The 22,423-nt window shown below is 46.3% G+C and overlaps 1 pseudogene; it reads left to right on the top strand.

The window, feature by feature from the left end:
- Positions 1-5,035: 5,035 nt before the first annotated feature.
- LOC133243818 (protein Shroom2-like) lies at positions 5,036-21,903 on the top strand (annotated as a pseudogene).
- The last annotated feature ends 520 nt before the right edge of the window (positions 21,904-22,423 follow it).

The raw sequence follows: 22,423 nt of genomic DNA, 5'->3' as shown, positions 1-22,423 counted from the left end.
GGTATAGTCAATAAAGCAGAAATAGATTTTTTTTTTTTAACTCTTGCTTTTTCAATGATCCCTATGATGTTGACAATTTGATCTCTGGTTCCTCTGCCTTTTCTAAGCTGGAACATATGGAAGTTCATGGTTCATGTATTGTTGAAGCCCTTCTAGGAGAATTTTGAGCATTAGTTTCCTAGCGTGTGAGATGAGTGCAACTGTGTGGTCATTTGGGTTTTCTTTGGCATTACCTTTCTTAGGTATTGGAATGAAAACTGATCTTTTCCAGTCCTGTGGCCACTGCTGAGTTTTCCAAATTTGCTAGCATACTGAGTGCAGCACTTTCACAGCATCATCTTTTATGATTTGAAATAGCTCAACTGGAATTCCATCACCTCCACTAGTCTTGTTCATAGTCATGCTTCCTAAGGCTCACTTGACTTCACATTACAGGATGTCTGGCTCTGGGTCAGTGATCACACCAGTGATTATCTGGTCATGCAGTTTTGTGTGTGTGTGTGTATATGTGTGTGTGTGTGTGTGTGTGTGTGTGTGTACAGTTCTTCTGTGCATTCTTGCCACCTCTTCTTAATATCTTCTGCTTCTGTTAGGTCCTAATATTTATGTCCTTCATTGAGCCCATGTTTGCATGAAGTGTTCCCTCTGTACGTCTAATTTTCTTGAAAGGATCTCTAGTCTTTCCCATTCTACTATTTTCCTCTATTTCTTTGCACTGGTTATTAAGCAAGGCTTTCTTCTCTCTTCTTGTTATTCTTTGGAAATCTGCTTTCAAATGTGTATATAATTCCTTTTTTTTTCCCCTTTGCTTTTCACTTTCGTTCTTTTCACAGCTATTTGTAAGTCCTCCTCAGACAGCCATTTTCCTTTTTTTGCATTTCTTTTTCTTGGGGATGTTCTTGATCCCCATCTACTGTATAATGTCATGAACCTCCATCCATAGCTCATCAGTCTAGTCCCTTAAATCTATTTCTCACTTCCACTGTATAATCATTAGGGGTTTATGTAAAAATACTTTCTGTTTAGAAATTATTCATTGAGGATGTATCTTAAAAATGCATTTTCTGTTGCAGAAGCAGCTACTAGATTCTGGATTCTAATAAGAAAGTGAAAGTGATAGTTGCTCAGTCATGTCCGACTCTTTGCAGCCTCATATACCGCATCAAATATAAGGCTCCCCTGTCCTTTACCGTCTCCCAGAGTTTGCTCAATGGACTAATGTCCATTAAGTCAGTGATGCCATCCAGCCATCTCATCCTCTGTCATCCCCTTCTCCTCCCACTTTCAATCTTTCCTCGCATCAGGGTCTTTTCAAGTGAGTCAGTTCTTTGAATCAGGTGGTCAAAGTATTGGAGTTTTAACTTTCCCCACTAGTCCTTCCAGTGAATTTTCAGGACCAATTTCCTTAAGGGTGGACTGGTTGGATCTCCTTGCAGTCCATGGGACTCTCAAGAATGTTCTCCAACACCACAGTTCAAAAGTTAATGACAATGAAATGAAACCTGTTGCTCAGCTGCACCCTGTAGGGCTAGCAGCTAGCACCCTGGACACCATAGATTATGACTGTTTCCATTGTCACGGAAAATTCTGTTGCATCTCTCCACTGTAGTCTTGACTCAACAGTTTGAGATGCTTGCCTTTGGTAGTGCTGGGTTTTACCTGCTGTTGTGCAGACTTTTTCTAGCAAAATTGAGCAGGGGCTTCTTTTGTTGTGGAACACTGGGCTCAGTAGCTGCTGTGCCTGTGCTTTATCTCTCTGAGAGGTGTGTGATCTCTATGCACCAGGGTTCGAACACGTGTCTCCCACATCGGCAGGTGGATTCTTTTACCACTGAGCCACCAGGGAAGTCCCTGAACTTTATTTTACCCACTGAAGCCAGCATAGTGTGTATGTTAACTGATAGCATCATGAGTTCCCCCAGGAGTGGAACAGCAAGTGTAACTTCATCTAGAGATCCTTTCTGTTGAGAACATTGAGGAGCTCTGAAAAGGAGGAAAAGCAATGCAATGGTTTGAGGGGAGGCTGGAGTGTATGGCACTGTTGTAAATGAACTGACATGGTCCTCTTTGTTTTCGGTCCTTGGTGTGGGGTGTGGTGGGCTGCTCTGAGAAACATGGGCTGAGTGTTTGCTCAGTTTTCCTGACCTCTGTTGAGGTGTGTGTGGGGGGTGTTTTTCATTTATTTCTTGCCATAAGAATGTGTGAAGTTTCTCACTCAGTCTCTTCCAAGAGTCTGAGGGGAGTTTCCACAAGCAGCACCAAAACTTGTTGATCGTACCGAGTGGGGTTTTCTTGATGCATCCACTGTGCTCCTGTCCAGTATGTCATTTTCGGGGACCACAGAGGTTTTCTTGAACCAGTGGCCTTTGGTGTATTGGCCGTCATAGAAGGCCGGGTTCTGGTCATAGGAGCACAGTCGTGGAGCAGCTGTCTATGCTACCCAGGAGTTTTCTTCCAAGAAAGGTGGCTAACCATGTGCTGAGTTCAGTGTCCCCATCCCCAGGGCTGATGTTACAGGTTGGTGGCAGCCTGAGAGAGTGGAGTGACTTTGACATCTACCGTGGACTTTGAGCCAGTGTTCACGAATGGAGACCTGCTCCCTGCCCATCATCAACTACAAACCAGACAGTGAGTGAAACATATCGGACAGGGCCTCTTGGCTGCCTGGTGTTTGTGCACAGATCAGAGACACTCGGTGCTTCCCTGGTGGCTCAGACTGTAAAGAATCTGCCTGCAGTGCAGGAGACGTGGATTCAATCCCTTGGTCTGTAAGATTCCCCTGGAGAAGGAAGTACAACCAATTTCACTATTCTTTCCTGGGGAATTCCATGGACAGAGGAGCCTGGCAGGCTACAATGGGGTCACAGAGTCAGACACATCTAAGTGACTAATAGACACAGAAGCTTTTATTGTCTGTGTGTCTGATGCCTGATTTCTTGAGCATTAACTCATCTCCCTCTGTATCCCGTGTCTCCCCACTACCAGTTATCTCTGCTGGGGAGACAAGTGGGGCACAGAGCAGGGCCTGAGTCAAGGCTTTTTGAACTCAGCAGGCAAGTCCTGTGATCTCATTGCATGCCAGTCCAAGGCAGGGATGCAGAGAGGAGGAAAATGCAGCCTTTCCACATTGTGGGGGTTTTTAGAGAATTGTCACTCACTTCAAATAAAAATGCATCTACTCCCTTTCTGAAAGTAGGAAGCTTCCTTTGAAATCTTGGACATTCTGAGCTTGGATTTTGTGTTTTTTAAAAGGTGGGGACCATTCCAGCACCAGGCACAAGCCTGAGGTTTGATGGCCCACAAAAGCATTGGCAGGAGTTTTCCTGGAGCCTGTTTCTGGGTTTGGAGTGTGTGTCTGTGAGGAAAGAGCCAGGAGGGCTGCTTGAGGGTCATTCAGTCCCATCAGGCATCTCGGGCTATAAGAATCTGCTCATTTTGTAGTGTGGTTTATCAGACCTAGGGTAGCACACCAGGGACTTTCCTCATAGCTCAGTCAATAGAGTCTTCCTGTAATGCAGGAAACCCAGGTTCAATTCCTGGGTCAGGAAGATCCCCTGGAGGAGGGCATGGCAACCCACTCCAGTATTCTTGCCTGGAGAGTCCCATGGACAGATAAATTTACAGGTGGGCTTAGAGTCCATGAGGTCACAAGAGTCAGACATGGCTTAGCAACCAAAGAGAGAGAGATGGTGGCTTGTGGACTAAGAGTTCCCTCGGGACTAGGTGCTGCTGGGGACTAGGTCCCCTGGACAGAGCTATTGAGACTCGCCTGGATGGAGCCTGGAGAGTGGTCCAGGCCTAGCCTACACTGCATCCTCAACCCCTCCGGGTCCTGCTTCCCAGGTGGAATGGATGCGACCAGGTGGTGATAAGATCTTTTCCGCTGTGTGGTTTGAGAGGGAGCATTTTTTCAAACTTCCTAAACATGGAAGTCTGCATGGGCATCAAGAAGAGAGGTAGTTGTGCTCAGAAGTGACCTGAAAATCTGCTTTTTCAGAATGGATATCACAAGCTGCAGAGGACTTGTTTCTATTGCTTTGTTTGTTTGTTTTTCCAATCAAGTTTTCCCCAAAGTAAGTGTTGGAATAAAGATGTAAATATATGCTGAGTAGGGCTTCACTTGTGGCTTACCTGGTAAAGAGTCACTTTATGCTCTTTGTATGCTCATTGTATGCTCATCTGCATACAATGTGGGATACCAGGGTTCGATCCCAGGGTAGGGAAGATCCCCCAGAGAAGGGAAAGGCTACCCACTCCAGTATTGTTGGGTTTCCTTTGTGGTTCAGCTGGTAAAGTATCTGCCTGTAATGTGGGAGATTTGTGTTTGGTCTCTGGGTTCAGAAGATCCCCTAAAGAAGGGAGAGTGTACCAACTTTGGAATTCTGGCCTGGAGAATTTCAGGGACTGTATAGTCCATGGGGTAGCAAAGAGTTGGACATGGCTGAATGACTTGCACTTTCACTTTCATTCACTCCAATATTCTTGGACTTCCCTTGTGGTTCAGCTGTTAAAGAATCCACATGCAATTCAGCAGACTTGGGTACAATCCTGGTTTGAGAAGATTCCCCTGGAGAAGGGAAAGATTACCCTCTCCAGTATTATGGCCTGGAGAATCCCATGGACTGGGTCACAAAGAGTTGGAAATAACTGAGCAACTTTCATTTAACTTCAAGTCACTAGTAGGTGGGGAGGGTTTATGCATGTGGAGGGAAAAGAATGCAATGAAGAGGGGTGTTTCCCATGTTTTCCTGCTTGGGTGAAATGCTGGAATTTTTCTTCTGAATTTGAGAACCTTGAGGCAGAGGAGGATCAAGCAACCCAAGTTGAGGGTCTGGGGTCCCAAACTCCTAGACCTCATCTCCCCGGTCCTGGAATGTGTGACCTGGATGGGCCCATCTTTGAGTTGGTCTCCCCTGTGTGGAAGGCTCCACCCTAGGACCAGATGGTTTACTCAACTGAGTTCTGATTCTTGAGCTGCGCCTGGGCACACAGAGTGTTTCCAGTGGATGTCTCTTGTCTTGGCAGAATCTAGTGGATGATGGACAGCAACAACAAGGTGAAGATCATGCCCATCAAGATGGTGCACTCGGAAAGCCAGCCTGAGAAGGAAACCTGTCAGTCATTGGCCTGCATCCTGGAGCCACCAACATTGCCCCCAGGCCTCCAGTGGGACCAAATCATGATGCTCAGCATGCCGGAGTAGTCCTACTTCTGCCCCTACAGCTGCCAGGGTGCCAAGCCCCAGTCCCCTGGTGACCCTGGGTCCCCCGCCAAGGACGGCTGGCCTCCCCTCCCACACTCAGATATATGGAGGCCAAAGATAGGACTAACGACTACCTCAAGTCGGAGGAGCTGATTTGTAAAAGCCCGGACAGGGATAAGTCACTGACGGACATCCTGGATCCCGATGTTAGGATGAGAACCACCATGGACCTATGGAGGGCATCTTCCCCAAAGACGAGCACCCCCTAGAAGGAGCACAGCAATGGAGGAAGCTTCTGCCCAAGGTTCTGTTGCCCGTGACAGAGAAGTGAGTAGACCACCCCACCCCATCTCTGCCCCTGTCCTTCCCTGTGTGTGCTTCTAACCTCTTGGGCTTCCAGGGCAAGGGGCCTGAGATGTATCTCTGTCTGGTCTCATGCGTGCTCTCTGATGACAGATTTATCCATAAGTATTTGTCATTTTGAATATATATATATATATATATAGACACCTATCCTGAATTAAAGGTCCATTCTGGGACAGTGATATCAGTTGGGCAAAGATGTGTAAAGACACATTTCTAGGGATGCCCAAGTATGCTTTTCTCATAAGGTAGTGGTTCTTCTCTCCTGTCTTCCCTCCCTCGGGGCACTTGTCAATGTTGGGAGACACTTCTCATTGTCTCCTCTGGGAGAGTGGAGGCCAGGGATGGTGCTTGTCGATTTTCAGGGGCACAGGACAGCCCCCCCCCCCCATCATAACAAAGAACAATCCAATGCCAAAAGTCACTAGTGCTGAGGAGCAGAAACTTGTTAGAGAGGAGTGAAAGTAGAGGCTACAGAGGATATGTACTTACAAAAAAGGCCTTCTATTTTCACATATTTAGCTGAGGGGGTGAATTTACTGTAATTCATTCTGTATGGAGTGGGCGGCTATGATGGCACACAGAGCAGGGCCAAGAGGAGCTACCCCATGCCCAAGGCCAGGGGCAGAGGTCAAAAGAAGCTGCACCACGTCAAAGGCCAGGGGCAGTGGCCGGGAGGAGCAACTCCACGTCCAAGGAGCCGTGGCTGTGTGGGCTTGGAGGGCCTAGAGGAGCTATTCCATGTTCAAGGTCAGGAGGGGCAGCGGAAGGAGATACTCCTCGCCCAAGGTAAGAGAAACCCAAATAAGATGGTAGGTGTTGCAAGAAGGCATAAGAGGGCAGACACACTGAAATCATAATCACAGAAAACTAGTCTATCTAATCACACTAGGACCACAGCCTTGTCTAACTCAATGAAACTAAGCCATACCCTGTGGGGCCACCCAGATGGGCCGGCATGGTGGAGAGGTCTGACACAATGTGGTCCACTGGAGAAGGGAATTGCAAACTACTTCAGTATTCCTGCCTTTAGAACCCCATGAACAGTGTGAAAAGGCAAAATTATAGGATACTGAAAGAAGAACTCTACAGGTTAGTAGGTGCCCAATATGCTACTGCACATCAGTGGAGAAATAACCCCAGAAAGAATGAAGGAATAGAGCAGAAGCTAAAACAATACCTAGTTGTGGATGTGATATAAGCAAGGTCTGATCCTGTAAAGAGAAATATTGCATAGGAACCTGGAATGTCAGGTCCATGAATCAAGGCAAATTTAAAGTGATCAAACAGGAGATGGCAAGAGTGAATGTCAACATTCTAGGAATCAGCGGACTAAAATGGACTGAAATGGGTGAATTTAACTCAGATGACCATTATATCTACTACTGCAGGCAGGAATCCCTTAGAAAAAATGGAGTAGCCATCATGGTCAACAAAAGAGTCTGAAATGCAGTACTTGGATGCAATCTCCAAAACGACAGAATGATCTCTGTTTATTTCCAAGGCAAACTATTCAATATCACAGTAATCCAAGTCTATGCATCAACCAGTAACGCTGAAGAAGCTGAAGTTGAATGTTTCTATGAAGACCTATAAGACCTTTTAGAACTAACATCCAACAAAGATGTTCTGTTCATTATAGGGGACTGGAATACAAAAGTAGGAAATCAAGAAACACCTGGAGTAACAGGCAAATTTGGCCTTGGAATACGGAATGAAACAGGGCAAAGACTAATAAAGTTTTGCCAAGAAAATGCACTGGTCATAGCAAACACCCTCTTCCAAGAACACAAGAAAAGACTCTACACATGGACATCCCCAGATGGTCAACACCGAAATCAGATTGATTACATCCTTTGCAGCCAAAGATGGAAAAGCTCTATACGATCAACAAAAACAAGACCAGGAGATGACTGTGGCTCAGATCATGAACTCCTTGTTGCCAAATACAGACTGAAATTGAAAAAAGTAGGGAAAACTACTAGACCATTCAGGTATGACCTAAATCAAATCCTTTATGATTATACACAGGAAGTGAGAAATAGATTTAAGGGACTAGATCTGATAGACAGAGTGCCTGATGAACTATGGATGGAGGTTCATGACATTGTACAGCAGACAGGGATCAAGACCATCCCCATGGAAAAGAAATGCAAAAAAAGCAAAATGGCTGTCTGAGGAGGCCTTACAAATAACTGAAAAGAAGAGAAGTGAAAGCAAGGGAGAAAATGAAAGATATAAACATCTGAATGCAGAGTTCCAAAGACTAGCAAGGGGAGATAAGAAAGCCTTCCTCAGAGATCAATGCAAAGAAATAGAGGAAAACAACAGAATGGGAAAGACTAGAGAACTATTCAAGAAAATGAAAAATACCAAGGGAACATTTCATACAAAGATGGGCTCGAAAAGGACAGAAATGGTATGGACCTAACAGAAACAAGATATTAAGAAGAGGTGGCAAGAATACACAGAAATGTACAAAAAAGATCCTCGTGACCAAGATAATCACAATGGTGTGATCACTCACCTAGAGCCAGATATCCTGGAATGTGAAGTCAAGTGGGCCTTAGAAAGCATCACTACGAGCAAAGCTAGTGGAGGTGATGGAATTCCAGTTCCACTGTTTCAAATCCTGAAAGATGATGCTGTGAAAATGCTGAACTCAATATGCCAGCAAATTTGGAAAACTCAGGAGTGGCCACAGGACTGGAAAAGGTCAGTTTTCATCACAATCCCAAAGAAAGCCAACGCCAAGGAATGCTCAAATTGCTGCACATTTACACTCATCTCACACGCTAGTAAAGTAATGCTCAAAATTCTCCAAGCCAGGCTTCGGGCAATACTTGAACTGTGAACGTCAGTTGTTGAAGCTGGTTTTAGGAAAGGCAGAGGAACCAGAGATGAAATTGCCAACATCCATTGGATCATAGAAAAAGCAAGAGAGTTCCAGAAAAAACATATATTTCTGCTTTATTGACTATGCCAAAGCCTTTGCCTGTGTGGATTACAATAAACTGTGGAAAATTCTGAAAGAAATGGGAATACCAGAGCACCTGACCTGCCTCTTGAGAAGCCTATATGCAGGTCAGGAAGCAACAGTTAGAACTGGACATAGAGCAACAGACTGGTTCCAAATAGGAAAATGAGTATGTCAAGGCTGTATATTGTGACCTTGCTTGTTTAATTTATAGTCAGAGTACATCATAAGAAACTCTGTGGTGGAAGAAGCACAAGCTGGAATCAAGATTGCTTGGAGAAATATCAATAACCTCAGATATGCAGATGACACCACCTTTATGGCAGAAAGTGAAGAGGAACTAAAAAGCTTCTTGATGAAGGTGAAAGAGGATAGTGAAAAAGTTGGCTTAAAGCTCAACATTCAGAAAACGAAGATCATGGCATCTGGTCCCATCACTTCATAAGAAATAGATGGGGAAAGAGTGGGAACAGTGTCAGACTTTATTTTGGGGGGCTCCAGAATCACTGCAGATGGTGACTGCAGGCATGAAATTAAAAGATGCTTACTCCTTGGAAGGAAAGTTATGGCCAACCTAGACAGCACATTCAAAAGCAGAGACATTACTTTTCCAACAAAGGTTCATCTAGTCAAGGCTATGGTTTTCCCAGTCGTCATGTATGGATGTGAGGGTTGGACTGTGAAGAAACCTGAGCGCTGAAGAATTGATGCTTTTGAACTGTGTTGTTGGAGAAGACTCTTGAGAGTCCCTTGGACTGCATGGAGATCCAACCAGTCCATTCTAAAGGAGATCAGCCCTGGGATTTCTTTGGAAGGAGTGATGCTGAAGCTGAAACTCCAGTACTTTGTCCACCTCATGAAAAGAGTTGACTCATTGGAAAATACTGTGATACTGGGGTGGATTGGGAGAAGGAGGAGAAGGGGACGACAGAGGATGAGATGGCTGGATGGCATCACTGACTCGATGAATGTGTGTCTGAGTCAACTCTGGGAGTTGGTGATGGACAGGAAGCTCTGGTGTGCTACAATTCAAGGGGTCGCAAAGAGTCGGACATGACTGAGTGACTGAACTGAACTAAACTGAACTGATTCTCTATAGAGGACTGGGTGGGAAGCTTCCCTTGTGGCTAAGATGGTTAAAGAATGCACTTGCAACAGGGAAGATCTGTGTTCAATCCCTGAGTTGGTAAGATGCCCTGGAGAAGGGAATGGCTGCCCACTCCAGTATTCTGGCCTGGAGAATCACAAAGACAGAAAAATTGGTGGCTAACACTTCCCATGGGTCACCAAGAGTGAGAAGTGACAGAGTGACTAAGAGTATCATATGCTTCCTTCTCTAAAGGGCCTTCTTTAGCCTCTTGCATTAAGTCACCTGCTTACCAAGATGTTTTTCCTTACATCTGTCATACAAGTGCATGTGGTCTTGGTAAACATCACTGATTGTTAGTAGGTGGGAGTACAAATGTCATGCTGCAGACAGGGGATCAGATGCTGCAAATGCAGCCTCTGCTGGAAGGATGCCTGGTGAACTTGGGGCCTGTGGCTGCACTACCAATGGCAACAGACCATAGACTCAACTCCATAGACCTCAGGCTACCCAAGAAATCTACCTTTATCCTCCTCTCCCATAGTCAGGGCTTCAGCTACTATTTAGCAGGGGTTTCTAGTTCCGGGTGGATTCCCTGGTGCCTCAGATGGTAAAGGGTCTGCCTGCAATGTAGGAGACCCCAGTTCGATCCTTGGGTTGGGAAGATACCCTAGAGAAGGGAATGACAACCCACTCCAGTATGCTTGCCTGGAAAATCCCAGGGACAGAGGAGCCTGGGCGGGGCTATAGTCCATGGGGTCTCAAAGAGTCAGATGTGACCGAGCGACCTGCCCTTTCCACACTGTTTTTTGTTTGTTTGTTTGCTTGATATATTGATTTTTTTTTTTTGCATACACCCTAACATGTGTGATCTTCTCTTCCCAACTAAGTGATCAAACTCTTATCTCCTGCATTGGAAGGCAGAGTCTTAGCCACTGTACCACCAGGGAAGCCCACTCTGTTCCTGCTTCTGCTTTCTCTTCTCTCTGACTGATGTCCTTTCATTGGCCCCGTGGTTTGCAAATCCAAGCCCAGGTTTCAGTTGCATCTGTGGGCACAGTCAGAGCTACCATTCTGTTTCTCAGGAGGGAGGAGACCAGTTTGCTGGAGGCCACACCCTTGGTCACCAACTCCACCTACTACAGCACATAGGTCCCCAAGGCAGAGCTGCTGATAAAGATGAAGGACTTGCAAGAGCAGCAGGAGCCAGAAGAGGACTTGGGGAGTGACTTGGACCATGACCTGTCAGTGAAAAAGTTAGGGAGGCCGAAATTCAGATGATAACGTGCTAACTGGAGACAGGTGGTGATCCTCAGGTCCTCCCTCAGCCTGGCCCTGCACATGCACCATTTGTGTTGGGCAGAATGCTGACATTTGGGCCTGTAAGTCATGCCTTTTGTGAAACAGTCTTCTGTCCTAAAATTGGGCCTCTTCACATGACCTACTTGCTATCTCTCTGTCATAAGATCCAATATCAAAAGAACGTGGTGTCCACAAGTCTCTTTCATTTTAAGGTCAATGGCTAATGTTTCTTCTATCCCAGTTGAAACCCAAGGGACTTAATTATATGACCTTCAGCAGCGTCCATACCATCTTTGAGTATCTATTTTAAATTCCTATAATCAGGTAATAAATCCAACAACAGATCATAAAGGCTGTGCTAACCAAAAAGCAGTCACCGTTTAACTCCAGAAACTATCCCAGGCCCTTGGGGATACAGCAGCAACGTGCAAAATAGTCATTCCTTCCCTGAAGGCACTGTGTATTTGCAGCACAAAAACAAACACACAATATAGGGCCTGTGGGCCACACATGGCCCCCACTCTGCTATTGTCAATAAAGTTTTATTTAAAGACAACCAATTCATTCTTTTATACATGGCCTCTGGTGAACTTTAATACTGAAGGCCATGTTGATTTGTGGCTGTGTGGCTTCTGAAGTCTAAAATATTTACTCGCTGGCTCTTTACAGAAAACATTTTCAAACATATAATGTAATTGGTCAGAAAAGTAAAACTGGGTGAAGGCATACAGAGATAAAGGAGTGTGATTTTAGAGAAGGCTCCGATGAGCTCATGATGCAGAAAAGCCTGGAGTGATAGGAGGGGATTTCCGGTTCTGTCAAGGACTGGGGGGATTTGAGGGCAACAAGTACAAAGGCCGTGGGGTAGGAGATATGTGACATATTGGGAAGGCAGCAGACACCACTGGTTGGGAGCACTGTTGACAGAAGGAGGGAGGATTGTAGATGTAGTTCAGGGACCAGAGGGTGGACCAGGAGGAAGGAGGGTGGGAGATGAGGTCAGGGAGCAGCGGCTGAAGCTGTGTGGACAAGGGGGCTAGGAAGGGAGGTCAGGGACCAGTGTCTGTAACTGGACGAAGAGGAGGGAGGACCGACGAGGAGATCAGGGGCCAGCGTTTGGACTGGTGTGGACAAGGACCTGTATGATTGGACAGGAGGGCAGATAACAGTGGATGAAACTGTGTGGACAAGGTGGAGGGAAGTTTTAACAGGAAGTCAGGGCCTTGTGTCAGGAGCTCCATGGAAATTTAAGAGGCAAATTGGAGATCAAAGTCTGGGACCTGTGGCCAGAGCTGTGTGGACAAGGATGGGAAAGATTGCACTTGAGATCACACAGACCCGTAGGTGCAGCTGTGTGGACAGGGAGGAAGATGATGATTGGAGAGGATGTCAGGAACAAGTGACTGGAGAAATGTGAATAAAGAAAAACAAAATTGGAGAGACAGTCAAGGTGCTTGAGCTGCAGCTGTGGAGACAGCAAGGGATGTTTGGCTATAACATCATAAGACAAGTGGCTAGACCTGTGTGAACAAGGATGAAGAGGTTTGGAGATGAAGTCAAAGACCAGTTGGCTGGAGCTGTGTGGACACAGAGCTGAAGGATTAGAAAGGAAGTCAAGGACCAGGTGCTGGAGCTCTCTGTACAAGGAGGAAAAGGATTGTAGATAACTGTGAGGGACAGGGGAGCTAGAGCCATATGAATAAGGATGAGGAGGATTGCCTTTCAGGTCAGTGACGACTAGAAGCTGTGTAGACAAACAGAAAGGGGAATGAGAGACAAAATGAGGGACAAGTTGCTAGAGCTGTGTGGACAAGGAGGAAGATTGGAAATGTGGCTAGACCAGTGGCTGAAGCTGTGTGGACAAGGAGGAGGAGGACCAGAGAGAAGGTCAGGAACATGTGTTTGGAGATGTTTCAACAAGTAGGTGAAGGATTTGTGATAATACTCAGTGGCTGGCGCTGTGTGAAGAATGATGAGGTGGATTGCGGATAAAATCAGGACAAGTAGCTGGAACTGGAGATGTTTCAACAAGTAGGTGAAGGATTTGTGATAATACTCAGTGGCTGGCGCTGTGTGAAGAATGATGAGGTGGATTGCGGATAAAATCAGGACAAGTAGCTGGAACTGGGTATGCAAGGAGAAAGACTGGAGGTAAAGTCAGCAGCAACATGGCCAGGCCTGTGTGAATAAGGATTAGATTTCGTGGTTTGGAGATTTTAAGTCAGGGACCAGTGGCTGGAGCTGTGTGACGAAGAGGAGGAACATTGGAGAGGCAGTCAGGGACAAGTAGCTGGAGCTGTGAGGACTAGAAAGAGGAAGATTTGACCAAAGGTCAGGGACCAGTAGCTGGAACTTTGTGGACAAGGTAGAGGAATGTTCGAGAGGCAATCAGGAACCAGTTACTGGAGCTGTGTATACGTATAAGGAAAAGCAGGACTGGAGAAGGGATCAGAGCCCTGTAGCTGTTTCTGTGTAGACGATGAGGGAAGATTGGATATAAAATCAGAGAAAGGTGGCTGGACGTGTGTGAGGAAGGATGAGGGGATTTGTAGATCAAATCAGGGCAGGGACTGTGGGGACAAGGATGAAGAGGATTAGAGTTCAAGCCAGTGACAAGTAGATGGGACAGTGTTGACAGAACGGAAGACCTTTGAGAGACAAGGTTAGGAACCAGTTGCTATAGCTACATAGACAAGGAAAAGGACACTTATAGATAAAGTCAAGGGACAAGTGTCTGGACTTGTGTTGACATGCAGAAAGAGGATAGGAAGAAAGGCAGGGACCAATGGTTAAAGCCCTCAGCAGAAGACCAAGAAGGATTGAAGAGGAAGTCAGGGACCAGTGGTTGGAGATTTTGGGACAGAGAAGGAGGTCTGGAGATGAACTCAGGTGGTCATGGCTGGTGCTGTTTGGTCAAGGAGGAAGATAGGAGATGAGCTCAGGGACCATGGGTGGGCCTGTGTGGACAAGGAGGAGGGAGCATGTAGATGCTGGAGCTGTTTGGACACAGAGGAGAAGGACTGGAAAGGAAACTAAGGAGTTGAAAGGAAACCAATGGCTAAAAGCTCTCTGTACAAGAAGGAGAAAGAGCTCCACCAGGGCCTGGAGCTGTGTATACAAAAAGGACAATTGGAAATAATGTCAGTGACAGCGGGCCACATCTGTGTGAGCAAGGATGAGGAGGTTCATCAATTAACAACCCAGAGAGCCCTGGCTGGGACTGTATGGATATGAATGAGGAGGACTTCAGTTCAAGTCAGTTCAGTTCAGTCACTCATTCCTGTCTTGTGCCTAACTGTCTTTGGAGAAGAGGATGGTAGACGAGGTCAGGAACCAGTGACTTGGAGCTATGTGGAGAGGCTCAGGAGTAGGCTGTGAAACATTGTTGGGGCTCAATGTTCAAGGTGGAAATGATTCATAGTCAAGGCAAGGACTGGTGCTTGGGGCCCTGTGCACAAGAATGGGGACAGGTGTACTTTGGGTCAGTGATCACTAGATGGAGATCTGTAGAAAAGTGAAAGGCTCACTAGAGACAAGGTAAGGAACCATTGATGGGAACTTTGTGTTCAAGGAGGAGATTGATTTGACAGGTGGCCAAGGACCTATAGATGAAGCTGTGCAAACACAAGAAGGAGTCACGGAGCACAGTTTGGGCACCAGTGGCTGGAACTGTGTGGACAAGAAGGAGGAAGATTGGAAAGTAGGCTAGGCACTGGCCATTGAAGCTGTGTGTAGAAGAGGGGGAAAAAAGTGAAAGTTAGTTGCACAGTCATGTATGACTCTTTGTGACCCCACGGATGGTAGCCAGTGTGGCTCCTTTGTCCCCTGGCATGCTGCAGTTCATGGGGTCACAAAAAGTCATACACAACTGACTGACTGACTGAACTGAACTGAGACAAAAGGAATGGCATTGATAGACAACTTTAGGGATCAGTTGCTGGGGCTGCTGGACAAGGGGCAGGAGGATTGGACAGGATGCCAGGGACCAGTGGTTAGAGAGAGATGTGGGAAAGGAAAGGTTGAGAAGAAATTAGTGACTTCTGGCTGGAGTTGTATGGAAAATGAAGAGGAGGATTTATTGGAGTGGGAATCAGAGACCAGTGGCTGAAGCTATGTGGACAAAAAGTCCACATATTAGAGAGAAGTTCAGGGATCTTGGCTGGAGCAGTGTGGACAAGTAAGAAGCAGGTTGTAGAGGAGATCAGGGACCAGTGAATGAAGCTGTGAGGACAAGGAGCAGGAGGATTGTAGAGAAGGGCACAGACAACTGGCTTGAAGTACATGGACATGTTGCAGAATAGTGTGGAGAGAAAGACATCAAGTTCTCACAGGAATATGTGCAAAAGTAGGTTGGAAGATTTGAGAGAAGGTAAGAAACCTTTGTCTGGATCTCTGTAGACGAGGATGAGGAGAATTGCAGAAGAGGTCAGAGACCAGTGGTCGAAGCTCTGTGGACTTGGAGCAGAACGTCCAGAAACAGCGGCTGGAGCTCTGAGTATAAGGAGGGAGAGGGTTGTTGATAGAGTACAGTTCAGGTACTGGTGATGGAAACTGTGCCCAAGGGTGAGGACACAGTGGAGGAGAGTGGAAAAGTTGGCTTCAAACTTAACATTCAAAAAGTAAGCTCATGGCATCTGGCCCCATCACTTTATGGCAAATACATGGGAAAACAGTGGAAAGAGTGAGAGATTTTATTTTTAGGGTGCTCTAGAATCACTGCAGGTGGAGACTGAAACCGTGAAATTAAAAGACACTTCTTGGAAGAAAAGCTATGACTGACCTAGAAAGCATGTTAAAAAGCAAAGACATTACTTTGCCAACAGAAGTCCATTTAGTCAGAGCTATGGTTTTTCCAGTAGTCATATGTAGATGTGAGGGTTGGAATATAAAGAAAGCTGGGCCAAAGAATTGATGCTTTTGAACTGTGGTGTTGGAGAAGACTCTCTAGAGTACAATGGACTGCAAGGAGATCCAACCAGGCCATCCTAAAGGAGATCCGTCCTGAATAGGATGATGATGAAGTGGAATCTCCAATACTTTGGCCACCTGATGGGAAGAACTGACTCAGGGAAAAGACCCTGATGCTGAGAAAGACTGAAGGCAGAGGAGAAGGGGATGACAGAGGTGAAATAGTTGGATGGAATCACTGACTCTATGGACATGAGTTTGAGCTCCAGGAGTTGGTGATGAACAGGGAAGCCTGGTGTGCTGCAGCCCATGGGGTCACAAAGAGTCGGATATGACTGAGCAACTGAACTGAAGGGTGAGGACAATTTCAGTTTAGGTCAGCAACCTTTAGATGGAACTGTGTAGAAAAGAGGAAGGCTGATGAGAGAGGTGTTCAGGGACCAGTTCCTGGCCTTGTGTGTGGACAAGGAGGAGGAAGGATTTGTGCTAGGGACATGTGGGTACAGCTGTGTGAACATGAGGAGGAATGGAAGGGGCTTCAGGGACCAATTTTCAAGTTGTGCTGACTTGGAAGGAGAGGACTGGAGATGAGTTCAGTGATCTGTTGCTGAAGCTATGTGCACAAGAAGGAGAACATTTGAAGAAGAGATCAGGGACCAGTGGCTGGAGCTTTGGGAACTCGAGGCAGGAGGATTGGAAAGCAAAATCAAGGACCAGTGGTTAGGGCCCTGTATACCAGGAGGAGTACAGATAATACCAGGTTCCGATGAGTGGAGGGGTGTGTTCAAGTGGAAGGAAGGCTGAAGATAATGTCAGGGACAGGAGGCCGGATCTGTGTGAAGGATGGGGAGGTTTGTAGATGAAGTCCCGGAGTGTGTGGACAAGGATAAGGAGGATAGCAGATAAGTTGAAGGATCATGGTTGAAGCTGTTAAGACAAGGGGCAGAGGACTGGAAGAGAAATTGCTGACCCTTGGCAAGAGCTCTCTGTCCAAGGAGGAGGAGGAGGCTTACAGATAAAGTCAGGCACTGATGGCTGGAACAGTGTGTACATGTAGGAGTAGGTTTTAAGATAAAGTGAGGGACAGGCAGCCTGTCCTATGTGAATGGGATGAGAAGGCTTGAATATTAAGTCAGGCACCAGTGGCTGGGACTGTGTGGGCTATGATGAGGAGCATTGTAGTTGAGGTCAGAGATCACTAGATTAGATGTGTAGACAAAGACTTAGGCAGGGCTTCCTAGGTGACTCAGTGGTAAAGAATATGCCTGCCAATGCAGGAGGTGCGGGTTCAATTCCCAGTCTGGAAGATCCCCTTGAGCAGGAAGTGGCAACCCATGCCAGTATTCTTGCCTGGGAAACTCCCTGGACAGAGGAGCCCATTATTCCATGGCAATTCATTGGATGTGACTGCCGACACACACAGAGACACACAGACAGTGAGGAAAGAGGATGGAAGATGAGTCCAGGGACCAGTGGCTGGATCTGTGTGAACATAGAGGAGGATTATCAGGGTGGAATTCAGGGATCAGCGGTTGGGTCTGTGTGGACACGAATGGGGCAAGTTTGCAGAGGAGGGCAGGGACTTGTGGCTGAACATAGGTGGAAAGGGAGGAATGCCTGGAGATGAGGTAGGGGTGTGGGTGGTTTGTGTCTGGAGCTGTGTTGAAAAGGAGGAAGAGGATTGCATATCAAGTCAGTAGACCAGTGGCTGGAAGCTGTGTGAACAGGAAGGAGGAGATTGCACATGAGGTCAGTGACCACCAGAAACAGCCACATGAACAAAGGGGACAGGGCCTGGGAAGTGAAGTCAGGGTCTTGAGGTCAGGGAGCAGTGTAGACAGGATGAGGAGAGACATTGAGAGAGGAGCTCAGGGACCAGTGGCTGGGATATGTCGACAAGGAGGGAGTAGGGTTGGAGACCCATCAGGGACCCATGATTGGCACTTCTGGGTAAAAAAAAAAAAAAAAAAAAAAGGAGTAGTATGGCTTTGTTGAACTCCCTGTGTCAACCTGAAAATTCCCACTGGCTTTTTCCATATTGTAATGTGCGTGTTTCCATGCTACTTTATCCATTAGTCTCACTATCCTTCCCCTATCCACCTGTTCCCTATGTGTCTGCATCTCCATGGCTGCCAAGCAAATAGGTTCATCAGTATCACCTTTCTAGATTCCATATGCATGTGTTAATATATAATACTTTTGTTTTTCTTTCTTTCTGATTTAGGTCACTCAGTATGATAGGCTCTAGGTTCATCCATCTCATTAGATCTGACTCAAATGTGTTTCTTTTTGTGGCTGCTATTCCATTGTGTACATGCACCATGGCTTCTTTATCCATCCATCATCTGATGGACATCTAGGTTACTTCCGTGTGCTGCTGCTAAGTTGCTTCAGTCATGTCCAACTCTATGCATCCCCATAGATGGCAGCCTACCAGGCTCCTTTGTCCCTGGGGTTCTCCAGGCAAGAATACTGTAGTGGATTGGCATTTCCTTCTCCACCCATGTGCTAGCTATTGCAAATAGTGCTGCAATGAATAGTAAGGTACATGTATCTATTTCAGTCATGATTTTCTCCAGGGTATATGTCCAGTACTGAGATTTGCTAGATCATATAGCATATTCAAAAGCAGAGACATTACTTTGCCTGTCTAGTCAAGGCTATGGCTTTTCCTGTGGTCACGTATGGATGTGAGAGCTGGACTGTGAAGAAGGGTGAGTGCCGAAGAATTGATGCTTTTGAACTGTGGTGTTGGAGAAGACTCTTGAGAGTCCCTTGGACTGTAAGGAGATCCAACCAGTCCATTCTGAAGGAGATGAGCCCTGGGATTTCTTTGGAAGGAATGATGCTAAAGCTGAAACTCCAGTACTTTGGCCATCTCATGCGAAGAGTTAACTCATTGGAAATGACTCTGATGCTAGGAGGGCTTGGGGGCAGGAGGAGAAGGGGACGACAGAGGATGAGATGGCTGGATGGCATCACTGACTCGATGGCTGTGAGTCTGAGTGAACTCCGGGAGTTGGTGATGGACAGGGAGTCCTGGCGTGCTTCGATTCATGGGGTCGCAAAGAGTCGGACACTACTGAGCATCTGAACTGAACTGAACTGAATTGATGATAGTTTTATTCCTAGTTTTTCTTTTGTATTGTTGTTTTAAGAAATCTCCATACTATTAGTGTCCATAATGGCTGTACCAATTTACATTTTCACTAACAGTGCAAGAGGGCTTCCCTCATGGCTCAGGTGGTAAAGAATACTCCTACAAGGCAGGAGACCTGGGTTGAGATATTGCCCTGGAGCAGGGAAAGTCTATCCACTCCAGTATCTCGCCCGGAGAATCCAATGTAGTGTATAGTATTGGGAGTCGGTGTGAGGACCTCCACCCAGGCAAAGGTCATGAGGAAGGAGCCTCGACATACGCAAAGGTGGAATTGAGCCTCAGGAGTCCCCATGGAAATTCTTGAGCATCTACCCCCATTACCAGAGCCTGCCTACTTTACTACTTTGTGCTCTCACCTACACCTCTGACTTTAAGGGGGGGTTGTCCCCCACCACCTCTTTAGGAGAAGGAGTTAACTTAGAGCTCCAGTTAATAATAATTCCTGGGTGTGAGAGAAGTGTTCCAAACTTACAAACTCCTCTGAAGGTTCTCTAGCCTGCCTGACAGGCTTGTCCAGCCACATGTGGTTGCTCACAGCCTCCCAATCATGAGAGGCACGAGATGCTTTGCTAAGTCACTTCAGTCGTGTCAAACTGTGTGTGAGCCCACAGACAGCAGCCACCAGGCTCCCTCGTCCCTGGGATTCTCCAGGCAAGAACACTGGAGTGGGTTGCCATTTCCTTCTCCAATGCATTAAAGTGAAAAGTGAAAGGGAAGTCACTCAGTCCTGTCCGACTCCTAGCAACCCCATGGACTGCAGCCCACCGGGCTCCTCCATTCATGGGACTTTCTAGGCAAAGTACTGGAGTGGGGGTACCATCGCAAGATGCTTTAAACCTTCTAAAAACAGGTTCCTTAGAAAAGTTAGAAAACCATTAGTATAAGTATAGTGGGCTGATTAGAAATTGCGTTGATGAAGGGTTTTTCGTTTGTTGAGCCAATGTTTGTTGCTAAGTCTCCACTTCCCCTGCCCTTACACACATTAATGAATATATAGAAGAAATAAGTATTAACCTTTGATATTAATCACGTTAGACCTTAGGCTAAGTAAATTATTTTCTTAATTAAAACCCACTACACCCTCACCCTATAGGAATCTAACTTTATCTGGTACCTTCAGAAGGTGGAGTCTTTTTTAAGAATAATCACCCCTGGAGAAATAAGTGTACTGGTTGACTGACCACTGTCACAAGGAGAGGGTCATAAATTGTCAGCAGGCCCCCTGGCCAGAAGATGATGTAACACCCCTAAGACCTCTGTATACATTTGTATGAAGCACCTGACTTTGATAAAAGTCAGGACTGCTGACCCCATGTGACCTTTACATAACATTTCAGTGTATAAAAGTAGACTATGGAAAATAAAGAATTGGGATCATAAGGCAGTTCTATTTCCAGTTTTTTAAGGAATCTCCACACTGTTCTCCATAGTGGCTGTACTAGTTTGCATTCCCACCAACAGTGTAAGAGGGTTCCCTTTTCTCCACACCCTCTCCAGCATTTATTATTTGTAGACTTTTGGATCGCAGCCATTCTGACTGGTGTGAAATGGTACCTCAGAGTGGTTTTGATTTGCATTTCTCTGATAATGAGTGATGTTGAGCATCTTTTCATGTGTTTGTTAGCCATCTGTATGTCTTCTTTGGAGAAATGTCTATTTAGATCTTTGGCCCATTTTTTGATTGGGTCATTTATTTTTCTGGAGTTGAGCTGGAGGAGTTGCTTGTATATTTTTGAGATTAGTTGTTTGTCGGTTGCTTCATTTGCTATTATTTTCTCCCATTGGGGAGGGGGGAGGGAGGAGGGTTCAGGATGGGGAGCACGTGTATACCTGAAATAAAAAATTTAAAAAAAATTATTTTATCTCCCCACCAAGGAAAGAATAAATTAGATCCCCGTTACAAAAAAAAAAAAAAAAAAAAAAAGAATTGGGATCAGTTTCTTGAAATACTGGTCTCCCCATGTCGCTGTCTCTCTCAAACTCTGGCTGAGTCTCCATCTGGAGTGCAGAACCGTTTTCATGCTTACTAATTATGCCTGGGCTTCTAAGATCCAACTGGGGAGGCCTCAGTGTCTCCTCTCCTTTGGGAGAATGGAAGGACACCTGCAGCCTACGTAAGTGGTGCAAACTTCTTGTCTTGAAGTTTTATTGGTCTCCCGTGTAAACCAAGCTACTCAGCCTCTTTCCTACTGAGCTATCCTCATTCTATTACTCTTTACATCTCTAATTAATATCTAATTGAAGCTATTGTATCCTGATCCTCACCAACGCCGTCCCTGCTTTGAACTCCCTGGATCAGCCGGGGCTGGACCTCGGCAGTATAGTCCATAGAGCTGCAAAGAGTTGGACATGACTGAGCAACGTTCACTTTCCAAAAATGCGAGAGGGTTTCTGTTTTTTTCCACAGCCTCTCAAGCATTTATTGCCTGTAGATTTTTTCCATGCTGGGCTGATATTTGTTCATGTGAAGCAAGCTGCTGATGGCCCACAGGCCAGGAAGTGTGGGTGAATGCTTCAGGGCACCCGGATGAGCAGCGCCATGACTGAGTCCCGCACACTATACCCACTTGCAGGAGCTCATTGAAAGCCTCGGCTGAAAACTGCAGGTGCTGCTGGAGGCACAGGAGAGCCTGCTGGAGGATGTGCAGGCCAACAGTGAGCTGGGCGATGAAGTGCAAGCCCTGGTCAAGGCTGTGTGCAAGCCCAATGAGTTTGACAAGTTCCACATATTCATCGGGGACCTTGACAAGGTGGTGAACCTCCTGCTGTCGGTGTCCAGCCACCTGGCCCGCATGGAGAATGCCCTCAACAACCTGGAGGACAGCACACCTCCGAGTGATCAGGTACTCCCCTCAGGGGTGGGACAGGTGGATGGGACGGAGGGCCAGTGGGGTGCAGAGTGAACGCCTGGAAGCCTTGCTGGGATGGTTGTCCAGCTGGTTGCAGAAGATCTTCTCTCTTGCTCCCTCCCTTCTCATAATGGGGGGCTGCCACAAGTTTTCCCGTATTATGTAGTCGAGAGGTCATGTCTTATGTGTGTGACATTATGGACTGTAGCACTCCAGGCCTCCCTGTTCATCACTACCTCCTGGAGTTTTACTGAAACTCATGTCCATTGAGTCGGTGATGCCATCCAATCCTGTTTTCCCCTTCTCCTCCTGTCTTCAATCTTTCCCAGCATCAGGGTATTTTCCAATGAGTCAGTTCTTCACATCTGGTGGCCAGAACATTCTAGCATTATTTTATATGTTCATACTCATGTCCATCATGTCAGTGATGACATAGATAGGCTTAGTTATTATCCAAGACATTGAAGGTGTTGCCAGTGGGGCACCACGCCTGTGGTCCTCCTGGGCCCTGAGCCTTCAACTGTATCCCTTGGGGTCTCCACATTAAGTTCATGCTGTGTGTGCTTGATGAGCT

The sequence above is a fragment of the Bos javanicus genome, chromosome Y (assembly GCF_032452875.1).
Source record: "Bos javanicus breed banteng chromosome Y, ARS-OSU_banteng_1.0, whole genome shotgun sequence".
Taxonomy (NCBI): Eukaryota; Metazoa; Chordata; class Mammalia; order Artiodactyla; family Bovidae; genus Bos; species Bos javanicus.
The sequence above is the reverse complement of the archived record's forward strand: the minus strand, read 5'-3'. Positions and strand labels throughout refer to the sequence as shown.